The sequence below is a fragment of the Malania oleifera genome, chromosome 10 (assembly GCF_029873635.1).
Source record: "Malania oleifera isolate guangnan ecotype guangnan chromosome 10, ASM2987363v1, whole genome shotgun sequence".
In the NCBI taxonomy this organism is placed as follows: domain Eukaryota; kingdom Viridiplantae; phylum Streptophyta; class Magnoliopsida; order Santalales; family Ximeniaceae; genus Malania; species Malania oleifera.
The window spans coordinates 40,415,769-40,430,044 of record NC_080426.1 but is presented as its reverse complement, the minus strand read 5'-3'; positions in this window follow the sequence as shown (position 1 = coordinate 40,430,044).

Below are 14,276 nucleotides of genomic sequence, written 5' to 3'. Positions count from 1 at the left end.
CTCTATGGTGGTAAGACCAAAGACACACCACCTCCAAGGAACCAACCCACATAAGGAAAGTAGGAAAATTATGTTTCAAGGAAGTTTACTTTACCCTTAACCAATGCACAAACTACTCCCCCCCTTTATTGCCATGCATTTTTCACCCATTTGAAAGACAACATGTATAATGTGACAAAGATTTTTGTATGCTAGTTCCAATAATATTGCGTATGTACCTTAATTTTTGTAATTATGTTCTTCACCATAAGATATAGCTAGGTTCCCAATGAGGGTCATCCACAAATTTTAGTTTTGTTGTTATTTGATTGAATGTTGGTAATTTAATTATTATTTTTGGATAAATATTAACTTGTCTGTTAGTGTTGCATTTTTTCAGCTTAGGACATTTAATTTTATGGGTAAAAAAAGTTAGTCTCATGTGGTGAGTTTGGAAAATTAAGTTATTAGAATGCATCTAGTGACTAATAAACATTTCATGTAAAATTTGACCCCATCCCATTTAATTAGTAGGGCTCTATATGCACATATTTGTTGTAGAACATTATGAATTAATGGAAACTCAAAAAGAGATATCAGCAAAGTCTGAGCAACATTTTATATATCATCATGAGCAAAGTTTAGATTATATTCACCCTCAAAGTTGAAACCAGTAAAGTTAGAACGAGTTCTTATATAACATCATGGGCAAATGGTAGAATTGCACAACAACATGAGCCAAGGGCAGAAGCAAGGGGCTAATTGTTAATGGGAGCAATCTACCCTCAGAATCATTAAATCCCCTTTTATATAATAATTTAAGATGTTTTCTAACATTGTGATTCTTGAGAATTGTTGTACTTTGTAATATAAGTTTATTTATTTATTTATTTATTTTGAAATATAGGATTCTCATAGACATTCCATTTAGAAGCATATAATTGATAGATGTTGGCCTAACTGAGTTTTTCAATCTTATTTTTATGATAACAAATGAAAGATGTTTTAACATGTGTTGTTGAGTGACTTTATTTCAAGTCTAAGTAAAAGGACACTCATGGTTAATCATGGAAGTAAGCTGAAAATCAAAGTCAATCAAGTGAAAGTTTCTTAGTATATTGAAGTAATAAATGAAAAATGAAGAGTTTAAAGGCTAAGCGAGACTTGAAGTAAAGACTGAACCTCAAGAGGCTGCAAGACTTAGTAATTAAGGAGATCATGCTTAGAAGAATGTTTGTAAGTACTTCAAATTCATTACTATCTAGATATGTGAAGCTCCTTAAGATACAAAGACTTAGAGACCAGCACTTAAAAATCCTTGAAAATGTTTTTTAAAAGTTGTATTTGAGTTTTTCAAGTAAACTAGATTTTAAAAATCACAAATAAAAATATTTGAAAAGAGAGGACTGCCTAGCTGACTGACCATTTTGAACGTGGTTTAGTCAGTCGACTGACTCAAGTTATCTTTTGAAAACCTGTCCAGCCGACTGACCTTTCTAATCAGTCAACCGACTAACATCCTTGCCTGCTTAGCCGACTGACCATTTTGAACGTGGTTCAGTCAGCCGACTGATATTTTCTTGAAATAATTTTTTGGCAGACCGAATGTCCTCAGTTACCTGTCCAGCCAACTGACCAATACAAATGTTGACCTAGTCGAGTGAGTCAGCCGACCGACTCTACAGAGATTTTGAATTTTGAACTATACGGGAAGTTTTTCAAAATTAATTCTATGATTTAATATTTTTTTAAAAATTACCTAAATACTCAATGTCAACTTGTTAAATGAGAAAACTTTTCTTTAAGAAGTTTATAAATACCTCTCTTGCTCAATGAAAACATACGCTCAAGCAATACACAATTTCTATGTTAAAACTCTCCTAAAACTAATACTTGCTCACACTTTTGCTGGGGGAAAACTCTACAAAATTATTGGATGATTAAAAAGCTTTGGTTCTGATTTGTAACTAAAATTTCTATATCAATAAGAAAGAACCATTGGTGACTTCTAAACCTTGAGCTTCATATTTTCTATTTAGTTTTAGTTTTGAAGTACGATTAGTGATTTAACTTGTATAACTTGCTTTGTGTTTGAGAGTGTTTTTGTACGCAGATATCTGTTCCTTTCTACTAGATCTTTGACGGTCCAACGTATAGTTGGATCGTTGCACCAAACATAGGTTGTTTCTTGGAGAGGATTCTCTTCCTGAAAAAGAGGTTGGTTATTTTAAAGGTTTTTTGTTCCACTCGGAAAGAACAAGGTATAGTGGAATCCTTAGGTGGTTGACCTAAGGAGAGGACATAGGCTGGGGTAAGTCGAACCTTGTAAAAATACTGTGTCACTCTCTTCTCTTATTCTCTTTAAATTCCAGCAACAATATAATCTACGTGGATGTGTTAATCTTACAAACAACCTTGGATATTAAATAAACCCAAGATAAAAATTGATTGGGTTGATCATCATTGATTGCGGAAACCGAAAAGGAGTATGTTGGTTAATCAACTCCTAAATTCTTTTAACTAAGAGTTTATTTAAAATCTGAGTTATTGAAAAAAGTGATTGGATGTTATTTTAATTTTTAGTTCAAAGACCAACTACAGGTGTTAACTTTGGTGTATTCCCAAGAGGGGGGGGGGGTGAATTGGAATTTTAAAACTTATTTTTAGGTTAAACCAGATGTTAGCAGAATATCACAACCCAGGGTCAGTCTATGCAATCCCAAATGTGCAAATTAATATAATATGCGAAAATTTAAGCCATACACATCATTCACAATAAAAAATACGCGTGCAGTAAATAAATTGTAGAAATGTAAAGAACACGCACGATATGTTATCAGGGTTCGGCTAACTGTGCCTATGTCCCTGCCTCTAGCTCGCAAGCCCGAAGATTCCACTAATGGCTCACTTAACGGGTGGAGCAACACCTAATACAACCAGGTCAATTAGCACAGGGTTGACCTCAACCTTTACAAACTCTCCTTGCGGGGTGGAGAAGACCCTAGGTCAAATTCACAGGGCTGACCCCAACCTGATTCTTCTGGGTTAGATCAAACCCCCTCAAGCCAGGCTTGGAAATACAACAGTATTTTTCACAATCAAGTGGTACAGTGATTATGCTTTCATGTAAAGTAGATATGTACCCAAATACGTGTAATATAATCAATGCACCTCAATGATGTATGAACTATAAGCTCAGTGCTCTACGTGTGCAATCAACACTCAGAATAATGACTTTATCTAATCAAGCACAAGAGTGTATATCAAACAAGCTATTCTTTGAAAATCAGATAAACTATATCTCAATCATAGATTAGGGTTTCAAAGATGCCAATCGGAGTATTCAAACAACCTCAAAAATATTTTCTCAAATGTATCTAGCACAAGAGTTGTTTGAAATCTAGCTTTAAAAAATATTTTTGCACACAAAAGAATAAGCTCAAATGAGTATTGCAATGATAATGCAAATTCACTTAGCTATATGATTTTTCCCAACCAGAGATTTATCAAATGAAATCGGGGAAAAAATCAAGCTAAACCCTCAATATGAAAATCACAAGCACAAGAGCAAGTGAGGGTTTTTAGCAAGATGGAATAATCAATAAAACACTCACACAACTATATTTCTCAAAAGAATGGATGTATTATAAGTGTATGGGCTTGGAATGAACAAATAGGGTTTTGGAAATGTGAGAGATTTTTTGTCTAATCCTATTTGCTAATCATGTTTAATCTAAGCAAATGAACCCCTATACGTAGAGAAAGAGTAAATTATGACCATTGAGGGACACACATGGTATTCTTAAATTTGTTTAAAAAGGTTTAGCAAATTTAACCCTGTTTACTAAATTTAACCTCAGTTAAAATATTTTTAACCCGTCAAGGTTCGGTCGCCCGAGTAGACAGAGTAATAAAAGTTGTTTAAATGAGTTCGATCAGCCGTGTCACACGTCGGCAGCTCGAATCAAAGTCAGTAACCTTTGACGTGCGGTTCGGGTGCCTGATGCAAAGTTCGGTTGCCCGAGTAGTTGAAAAGTGCCCTAACATAGGTTCGGGTGCCCAAGGACGATACGCTCAAAATGAGTTTGGGTTCCCGAGCACAAAATCAACATGTTGACTAGTTTGTTCGCCTGAGCCGTTTTATGCGGCCTGGGTTCGGTCGCCCGAACCCTCTCAACATTTTCCATTTAGTTTATTTTAGCCTTGATTTGATTCCCCTGATATGAAAAGTGATATAGGGGACTTTGTGCACTAAGTGTTGGGACCTGGAGTCTGTCTAAGGCCTTTTTAGTACGTTAAAAAACCTGGTGTCGGTCGACCGAAGGGTGTTCCCTAAGGTCTCTACGGTCTTTGAGCTTTAGTTCCTACATGCATTAATTATTACAGAACGTTCCTATATTACTATTACAGACTCATATTACAAATATTGAATTTACAATTACAAAAATGAAAGGTCTTAAGGGTCTTCATGCTTTACTTTCATGTGCCATTACTTGATCTGCTACAATAAACCTGCACACATACTTGAAAGCCATCAAATACCTGAGTATTTGTCATTATCAAAACCGGGTGTGACCTATAAGGTCAACAACAGGACTTGCACATTCAAATACAGGGCTGCTAATAATTAAGCTGAATACTGCAAAGCATACATTAATTGATTACTTGTATTGTGTTTGATTGGTTTGAATAGTTGATTATTTGGTTGTTTATGTTGTGGATGTGGATTGAATAAAATATGTAAGTTTTTCGTGTGGATTGCCTAATCAACAAGAAAATAAGAAGTCTTTAAAAAGAATTGTAAAAGGTTAAGACTTCAAAAAGGGACTTAAAGAAAAATTTTAAATAATCCAATTCAACCCCCCTCTTGGGATTACACCTTTGGTTTCAATAGATTCTTGGCAATGTGAGATTTTCATGCTTGATTTATTTATGACGAAAAGGGAGTCAGCGCGGCGTAAAGTGAAGATTGGGTAAGTAGAGCAAAGTTCCCTTCTAGGGTATTTCAAAGGTGTAACCTAGGCAACGAAAAAAGGGCCCTATACTTCAACTAGAGGAGCGACTAGTTGGTTCACCAAACCCTGACCCAGACCAAGCATTACACGTTCTCTTAACAGTGAAAAAATAATTACATTTTTCTGAAGTATCCTTCGACTTGATGAGTAAAGCTTCTTAAAAACAATACTTTTACATAATACTTTAGCACAAAACTCAACAAATAAAATAAAATATAAGAAATTATTCAACTAAATAAAAATACAATATCAAATATAATAAGTAAAAGGCCATTTGATAATGCTACACAACAAATTATGAAAATAAAAATTAGAAATTCAACATGTTGATAATTCCACTTGTGAGTTTGTCCCACATTGGGAAAATTGAGTGGATGATGGGTGCTTGTATACATGGTTGGAAGCATGTGGGACAAACTCTCATTTGGAATTTTATGCAGACAAGAGGTTTGGAAGAAGCATGAATGCCATTTTTCTTGTTATCATTCCAAAGAAAGGAGGGGCGGAAGACATCAAAGATAACATGCCTATTAGTCTAGTCAGCATATTCTACAAAATTCTAGTGAAGTTTCTTTCGATTAGACTTAAAAAAGTTTTACTACTGATCATTTCTAATCAACAATTGACCTCTGTGTCTGGCAAACAAATTCTTGATGCTTCTGTTTTAGCAAATGAAAGCATATATTTTGTAAGGAGGAAAAAGAAGGAAAGCTTCTCTCTAAACTTGACTTGGAAAATTCATTTGATCACATGAATTGAGTGTCTTATCAATATTTTGGGAATTATTGGGTTCGGTGAAAAATGGAAAAACTGAATCAAATGGTGCATCTTATTGGCATCTTTCTCAACTTTGAAGAATGGAGAAGCTATAGGTTTTTGAAAAAGCTCTAGGGGATTAAGGTAGGGTGTAATGACCTGGAAAATTTTAACTACTTAAAATAATAAGAAAGATAATAAAAAGGAAAAGGGGAAAAAGAAGAAAGGGAAAAGAAATTTTAAAAGGGTAACAAGTAGGCACTCGTCGACGAATTGAATTTTCTCGTCGAAGAGTAATCTTCTGAGCCTCGTCGCCAAGTATGCATGTCTCGTCGATGAGGGTTTACCGAGAGAGGTTCTTATATATCTGAATTTCTTCGACGAGCTCCCGGTTTCGTCCACGAGCGATGGTTTTGGGCTCGTTAATGAGTCTAGATGTCTCTTCGATGAGGTCACGTGGCAAGTTGCTTATAAATAGGAAAAAATCATAATTTCAGCGGAGGATTTCATTTTTCCTTTAGTTTTTCTCTTTAAAAATGACCTCTCTGCCTTCTCTCTTTGAATCCGACTCGATTTTAGTCCGATTTGACAATCGGAAGCTACCACGAGACTCTTGGGAAGATTCTCTGCAACATAGGCGGAGTAGAATTTTGATTTGAGAGTTTGGAAAACATCCCAAAATCAGGAAACATCCCAAAATCAGGACAAGTGAGTTATTTTGGAGTTTTCTTAACGAATATTGTTATTTGGAGCCTAGGAAGTATTAACTGGGTATTTTTCTAAGATTTGAGTAAGTTGAAATTTTTGGAATACAAAGTCTTGTTTTGTTTGGTTTAGGCAGGAATCTCGAGGAGTAGGTAAGGGGAAATATTTTATAACAACATTTTTATTAATTTTAAATCAGCTACTTTTGGGTATAAATTCTACATATTTAGGTATAATTTTCTGAACCATGCTGGTAGTGAAAATATTATTTTTAAATATATAATATATTGGGGAAAAATTTTTTGTGGTATGAAAATAGCTTTGAAAATTTAATGGTTGTGAGTACTGTGGAATGATAATTTATTTTGATTGTGAATACTGTTTAGGCTGTGATTTCTGCTTGGTTGGATATACTTTTTGGTTGCGGATATCGTTGTTATGTATACTGTGGTAGAGCTGTGGATGTGTTGAGTGGTTGGTTTTGCTATTGATTTGTGTTGTGGTTCATGTAAATTGCGATATAACATTGGTAGTGGTATGGGTAGGTCATTATATCGTACCAGATATAACCGTTATATAATGTTGGCAGTGGTATGAGGAGGTCGTTATATGAGCGTTTATATTGGGAGGTAAACATTGACCAGTTTGTTTACCTATTTACCATGAACATGGTGGTTTGTATTGCGATCTGTGTGATGGTTAGTCCTGTGTGGATTGTGTAATCTGTGTGATTTCTATGTGGATCAGTTCTGTGTGGATATGTATGTTGTATGGTTGATAGTCCTGTGTGGACGTGTATGTTGTATGGTTGACAGTCCTGTGTCGACGATACATTTTGTGTGGAAATAGACCCTGTGTGGGTGAGAATGGATAGTGTGTATATTCAGTGTGAAATGATTGTGATCTGTGTGTTCATGTGGAACTTTGAGAAATAGGTCATTATTGGTTATGGGTGGCTTTAATTATTTAAGTATTTATGGTAAAGTAGAATACTCTACCCGAGGGCTTGCTGAGGAAGGCGAGTACTCTGCTAATTATTTGTAGATACCAAAGTAGAGAGAAATCACTTGTATGGGTAGGTGACCTTCCTTATTCTTGGAGACTTTACTTGGATACATAACCTTGAGGGCTTACTGAGAAAGGTGAAAGTCCTGGTGTTAGCACTAGAGCAGAGGGAATCTATTTGTATGGACGGATAGACTTCTTTATTCTCAAAAATTATCAGTAAAAATAATGGTGTATGTGTGTATGTGATTGGGTGACAGAGAAATCAATAATGATGTGATTTAAGGGTGTGTTTTCTCTCAGCTGCTTTTGATGGTGAAATACGATTGTATGTGTATTTTGTAATTATATTAAACACTTCAGCCACACACTCTTGTAACTTATTTCTTCTTTACTAAGTGGTGTCTCACCAAGTCGATTTATCAATCTTTTCGGGTCTTCCAAGTGATCGAGCTTAGATAGCTCTAGGGCGGGGTTAGTTTTTGTGAGTTGGATATCAGAATGGATACGTATTTAGTTTTATGTTTTATATATTTTATTTTGGTTTTGTAATATAAAGAATGAGATTGTATTTTATGGGTCTGCATATGTAAATATAGAACTATGGTATTTTGTTTGAGGTTATATAATTAATTCTACTGTGTGAATGGTATCAGAGACATATGGTTGGTCTCATAACACTCCGGACCCCACGTGGCGGGTTTGGGACATTACATAGGGTGATCCTTCATCTCCCTTTTTCTTTGTCATTGTAATGGAGGCGCTCTCGTAGATGATCACCAGAGCTATGGGCAAAAACCTTTTGAAGGGAGTGAATATTCACAATTAGATAGAGTCTATAACTCAATCTCATCTTTTATTTGTAGATGATACCTTGATTTTTTTGCAGCAACTCTTTAACCAAATTTAGGAATCTTCAAGCCATCCTTTTATGTTTTGAAGTGGTCATGGGTTTAAAAGTTAATCTTTCTAAGAGCCTTATTCTTCTGGTCAATTAGAGTATTAAATGGAGTGGATGAGATTGCTGAAAATTTCAATTGCAAATTGGGTGCATTGCCTACTACATACTTGGGTTCTGCTGGGAGTCAAGGCTAACTCTCCTTATATCTGGGACACGGTTGTCGAAAAAATGGAGTGGAAGTTGGCTACATAGAAATTGAAATTTCTCTCAATTGGAGGTAGAATGACTCTTATCAATTCAGTTGTTTCGAATCAACCTCTATATTTTATGTATATTTTTCCCATGCCAAATAAAGTTGTTTATGCTTTAGAGAAGTTGCAAAGGAATTTTATATGGAAAGGATTAGAGGAAAAATTCAAATACCACCCCTTGCAAACTCGAACTTGGTGTCGTAGCCAAAAATCTATTGTGGGTTGGGTATTCAAAATCTAGAGCTCATGAATAAAGCTTTAATGGGAAAATGGTTGTGGAGATTCAATAGGAAAGATGACGCATTTTGGAAATCGATGATTTTTGTAAAATATAGGTACGATAAGCTTGATTTGTATCCTATAATGCCCATAAGCAGTCATGGTTGGGGATTATGGAAAAATGTTGTGAGATTGAAGGAAACAATTTGGGATCATATCTCAATCAAAATTGGAGATGGGGGCAAAACAAAATTCTGGTAAGATAAGTGGGCTGCTGAATCATCTCCCTAAGAATTCTACCCAAATTTATTTCTCTTGGCAAGCCGGAGGAGGTTAGAGTGGTAGAAATTGTGAGTATCTCTAACAACAACTCTTTTTAGAATTTATCCTTTGTCAGATACGTTAGAGGCAAGGAAGCCAACTGTTGTAATATATGACTCATATGTTTAGTGGAATACATGTACAAAGAGAAAATATGGTAGAAAACACTAAAGTTGACATGGAGGAGGAAATCATCGATGGTTTTGCTAGGTGCAGAGAAAAAGTCGACTATTTTTGGTGCTGTTACATTGACTGTTTGGTCTCGACTTAAAATCGTCGACGGTATGTCTAAAACTGTCGACGGTTTGGCTCGGTTATCTAGTGTTGGTTTTCAAATTTTGAATTGGGAAGTTGGATAGGTTGGGTTTTTTGGGGGGGGGGGGGAACCTCCGGGAGGGTCACATATACATGTTGTATGATGTAACTCAGTGTCTTTGGACACAAGATAGTGAAAAATTAATTACCGTTTGCTCTCGTTGATGTAGGAATTGGTGAACCATGTAATTATTCATGTTATTGTTTTATTTCTTTCATTATAATCTGTTTGATTTTGTTTTTTGTATATTTCATTGTTAAGTGCTGCATTATGAGATTGTTTGTTTCCACTGCGCATTGTTTTGCACAACAAATTGGTATCAGAGCATTGTGAAAACTAAGGTGTAGTTCCAAGAGGGGAGGGAGGGGGGGTGAATTGTGTTTTTAAAAGTTTCTTTTAAGTATTTTTTGACAAATTCACAACCTTTAGTAAATTTAGAAAACACACAAGAGTTGTTTAATTTTAATTCTTAATTTGAACAACCCAAAATTCAATATCAACACAATTCAATGACAATTAACCAACCAAACAATCAATTAATCAACCAATCAAATACCAATGTATAAGCTGCAACACTTTGCAATTTTCAGCGTTTGGAAAAGCTCAAAGTAGAGTTTGAATGAAAGCCCTGTTTAAAATTTTGTTTACTTCCTTTTAACTAAGGTTTCTGCAAATGATTAATCAACGTACTCCCTTTAAGGTTTCCGCAAAAGATTAATCAATGTACTCCCCTAAATTAAAAATCTTCTCAATCTCAGCTTTTAGCTTCTTGCACTTAAATACACACCACACAATTTATATATGCAGAAATTTAAAGAGAAAGGGTAGAGAGTGAGATTGAGATTTTTGCGAGGTTCAGTTTATACCCAACCTACGTCCTCGCCTTAGGCAAGACCACCTAAGGATTCCACTATACTGTTACTTTTCAAGTGGAACAAACCGTTTACAATCCATCCTTTAGGGTAGAGCCCCCTCTCTAAGAAATACCCCATGCTTGGTCACTCCTTCAATAGGCTAGAGTGCACCTCTTCAAGCGATACCCCATGCTTGGTCTACAACGATTCAAGAACCTGAATTGTCTATAAAATAAGAAACAAATATTGGTGTACAAAGACACTCTCAAAATAGAGCTAATTAGTATAAGTTAGAGCACTAATATACTTCAAATCAAATATCAAATAAAGAAGATATGAAGCTCAAGAAAGTTTATCATCAGATGTTCTTTCTTAGAATTTTGAAACACAGTAGAAAATCCAGAACTGTAGGCTTTTGATCAGCAGAATATCAGTAGTATTCTTTGGCAAGAGTTTGAACAAGAGAGAGGTTTAGAAGAGTTATCAATATGAATGCTGATTGTATTGCTTGGTGTATAAAAATCCTTGAGTTTAGGGAGTATTTATAGAGTTTTAGAACGTAATTCCTTATTTCCCACGTCTCTTGGAGTGTTTCCTAAGTTTTTACAACGTTTAGAATTCAAAAATTTTTTTTTTTGGAAAATTTCCGTTGCTATTTAAAATTTGAAATTTCCATAGGTCAGTCGACTAGGCCAATTCTGTTTGGGGTCAATCGGCTGGGTCAGTCGATTGAGTCCATTCTGTCTGAGTAGAAAATTAGAATTAAAAATGTCAGTCGGTTGGGCTCGTTGGGTTAGTCGGCTGAGTTGTCAAAATTTCACAATTTTCAATTCTTCAATACTTTGAACCTTTAATTTTTGAAAAACTCAAATGTGACTTTAAAAATCATTTTTTGGGATTTTCAAAAATTGGTCTCTAAGTCTATAATGTCCCCTAAAGAGCTTCATATACCTATATTGATATTGAATGAAGTACTTACATGAGACTTCTTAAGACTTTGACATTCTAAGCACTTAAGTTTTCATGCTTGTCTTTCTTTGACTCCATATTGTCTTCAAGCTTCAATATATTTTAAGCTTTTAACAAGTTCTCTTTAATATTCATGCTCCCATGATCTTCGAACTTTATTACATCATCTTTGAATCCATGCCTTAATATTCTTTAAGCTTCATTTGATCATCTTTCTTTGGAGTGTAAGCTTTCAATGATCCTTGCGAGCACTTGACCTTATATTTTCATACTTGAGTAAATATGTTAAGTTCCTATGATTTGTTATTATCAAAATAAGATTTTAAGCCTTGTAAGACCAATAATCTCCCCCTTTTTGACGATGACAAATAAGGAGTAAAAAATTGAGTAAGCCTTAAAAAGGCCCCCCCTTACAATAAGCATTAGCTTAACAATATTTGCAATATCAAGATCAATTTCAATATTAATTTCAATATCATGCTCATTTATCAAGATCACATCATTCAAGATCAAATACTTTTATATTTGAGCCAATATACATGCTTAGGTATGCAGTATCATGTTCAATTTTTGCCCAAAACTTCTCCCCCTTTTGACATCAATAAAAAAGAGTAAGATATTAAGAATAACATATAAATACTAAGGCAGTGAGCAACCATAAGTAAAAGTATAGATCTAGTGAATGCTCAAAACAGAAACTTTGCATTCAACATGCATAAAAAGATAGACAGTAAGTTCCCAAAGTAGCATGAGAAAATACAAAAGTATAATAGAATTTTCAAAGATTTTCAGCATAAATCATGATATCACTATTTAACAAGTTTAACTCCCCCTGAATGGAGTATATTTTATACTTAATAAATTCAAACTTTCATTCGTGAATTATAAACTATGTATTCATGAAGATGTCAAGATTACCAATCATGCTTTTAAATTTATCTTGCCATGCTCAAATATCAATTAATTTCATGTAAGTGCTCATGGATACCAATATCAAGAATAATATCAATATCATATTAATATATCATCAATATCATAACATGCTTATGGATACAAATATGCTGTCATGCTTAAATATCAATTAACATGCTCATGGATACTAATATATTTCATAGATACCAATACTAATATCATATCATGTGCTGCTCATGGATATCAATTTATTTCCATAGATACCAATTTTTCAATTCAACTCTCTCCCCCCTTTTGACATTAATAAAATAAAGAAGGTTATCAATAAGCATATGCATTCTAATGCAAGGAGCATCACTATACAAATAAGCCTTGGACAATTCATCCATTGATTATGGCCAACAATATTATTTTCATTTGTTTCAATATGATAAGCATCAATAAGCTCGGAAACTCATCCTTATCCTCTATTTCAACTTGTTTAATATCCTTGTATTATGAAATAATTTTCCATAGATTTGAACAAGGAGAATTTTCTTCTTGAGTCATTCATATGCTATGAGCATAAAACAAGTTCATTGCACCTACAATACTTTTATCAGTTGTATTTCATATTTTTCACTTGTGAGCTTCATTAGTGATTGATCTTCTAAATCTCAAGTATGTGCAAATAATATCATATGCTGTGCTCTTAAAAAATTTTAACCTTAAGTAATTATAACAATTCAACTAAGGTTATGTTTTTTCATCCCTTTAACTATAGCTGAAATATTTACTATGATATGCATAGTTAATATAGTCTTTCAGATTATGCAATTAGATCTTTAAGGTAAACATATCTATTTATATTTTATGAGTTAAGCATGTCTATTATCAGAGCACATTTATAATTATCACTTTATTTCTTTTAGGATTGGCTAACTTAAATTCTATAGGCTGTTGAGTCATTACTAATCCATTTCATTTTAGCATAATGTTAGCTTTCTTAATTTGTGGCCAACAATGCCATTGTTGTATTCATTTGTTTCAATGTTATAGTTGTCAATAAGCTCATAAAATCTTCTTTAAGATTTTCCATTTCAACTACTTCAATATCCTTGTATTAAATTGGATTAAGTAGCTTTCCATATATTGAACAAGAAGAAATTTTCTTCTTATATTTGAATTGGCTATTTGAATCTTGTAGGTTATGGAGGCATCCCTTTTCATTTTAGTATAGATTTAGCTTTCTTAATTTCTATAAAGGGAATGACTAATCCTAATATCTTTTGGAGTCCTTAGTTTGTGAACTAGGCTTTTTATCTAGGTACCCATACTTTCTTGGGTTCGGATGGTTTAATAAGAGTTGATTCTTTTATTCTCCAAACTTGTCTAATTTTTACACCCTTTCTTTTTAATGGAAATTCAAACTTAATGTGTCCTTTCTCTATAGAAAACATGTGGTGTGGGTGTTAGAATTTGAGGAGGTGCTAGCATAGTATTTGGAGGCTTTTATAAAGTACCCCATGTAGAGGTTCTTTTTCCTTGTATTTTCAACTCCATTAAATCCGATGCCTTCTTTATACAAGGATATTCTTTGTGCGCCAATCATTTTATCAAGATTTTCTTTTCCTCTAGTGAAGTTGTAAATTATTTTATTTTGATCCTCAATTTTCTTTTCAAGGCAAAGTATTTCTGAATTTTTAACTCATTTGCAATTAGCTAGCAACCTTACTAGTTCTTTAGTCATTTGATTTATTTTGCTTTCAAGTTCATTAATGACTAGGTCTTTTTCTTTTTCAATCGAAACTTGAGATCTTAAATCTTCTAGTTCTTTCATCATCTTTTCATTCTTGCTTTCTAATCTCTTGACTTTTAGATCCTTTTCTCTTTCAGTAAGATTTTTAGATTCTAATTCTTTTATCACGACTTCATTCTTATTTTTCAATGAAGTATATCGTTTAGTTACTTTAACTAAAATCTTATCAGCTTTGAATAATCAACTTTGTAGTTCTTCATAAGATGGCATACTCTCATCATTGGATTCATTAGATGAATCATCACTATAATCATTAAATGATTTGGATGAGGAGC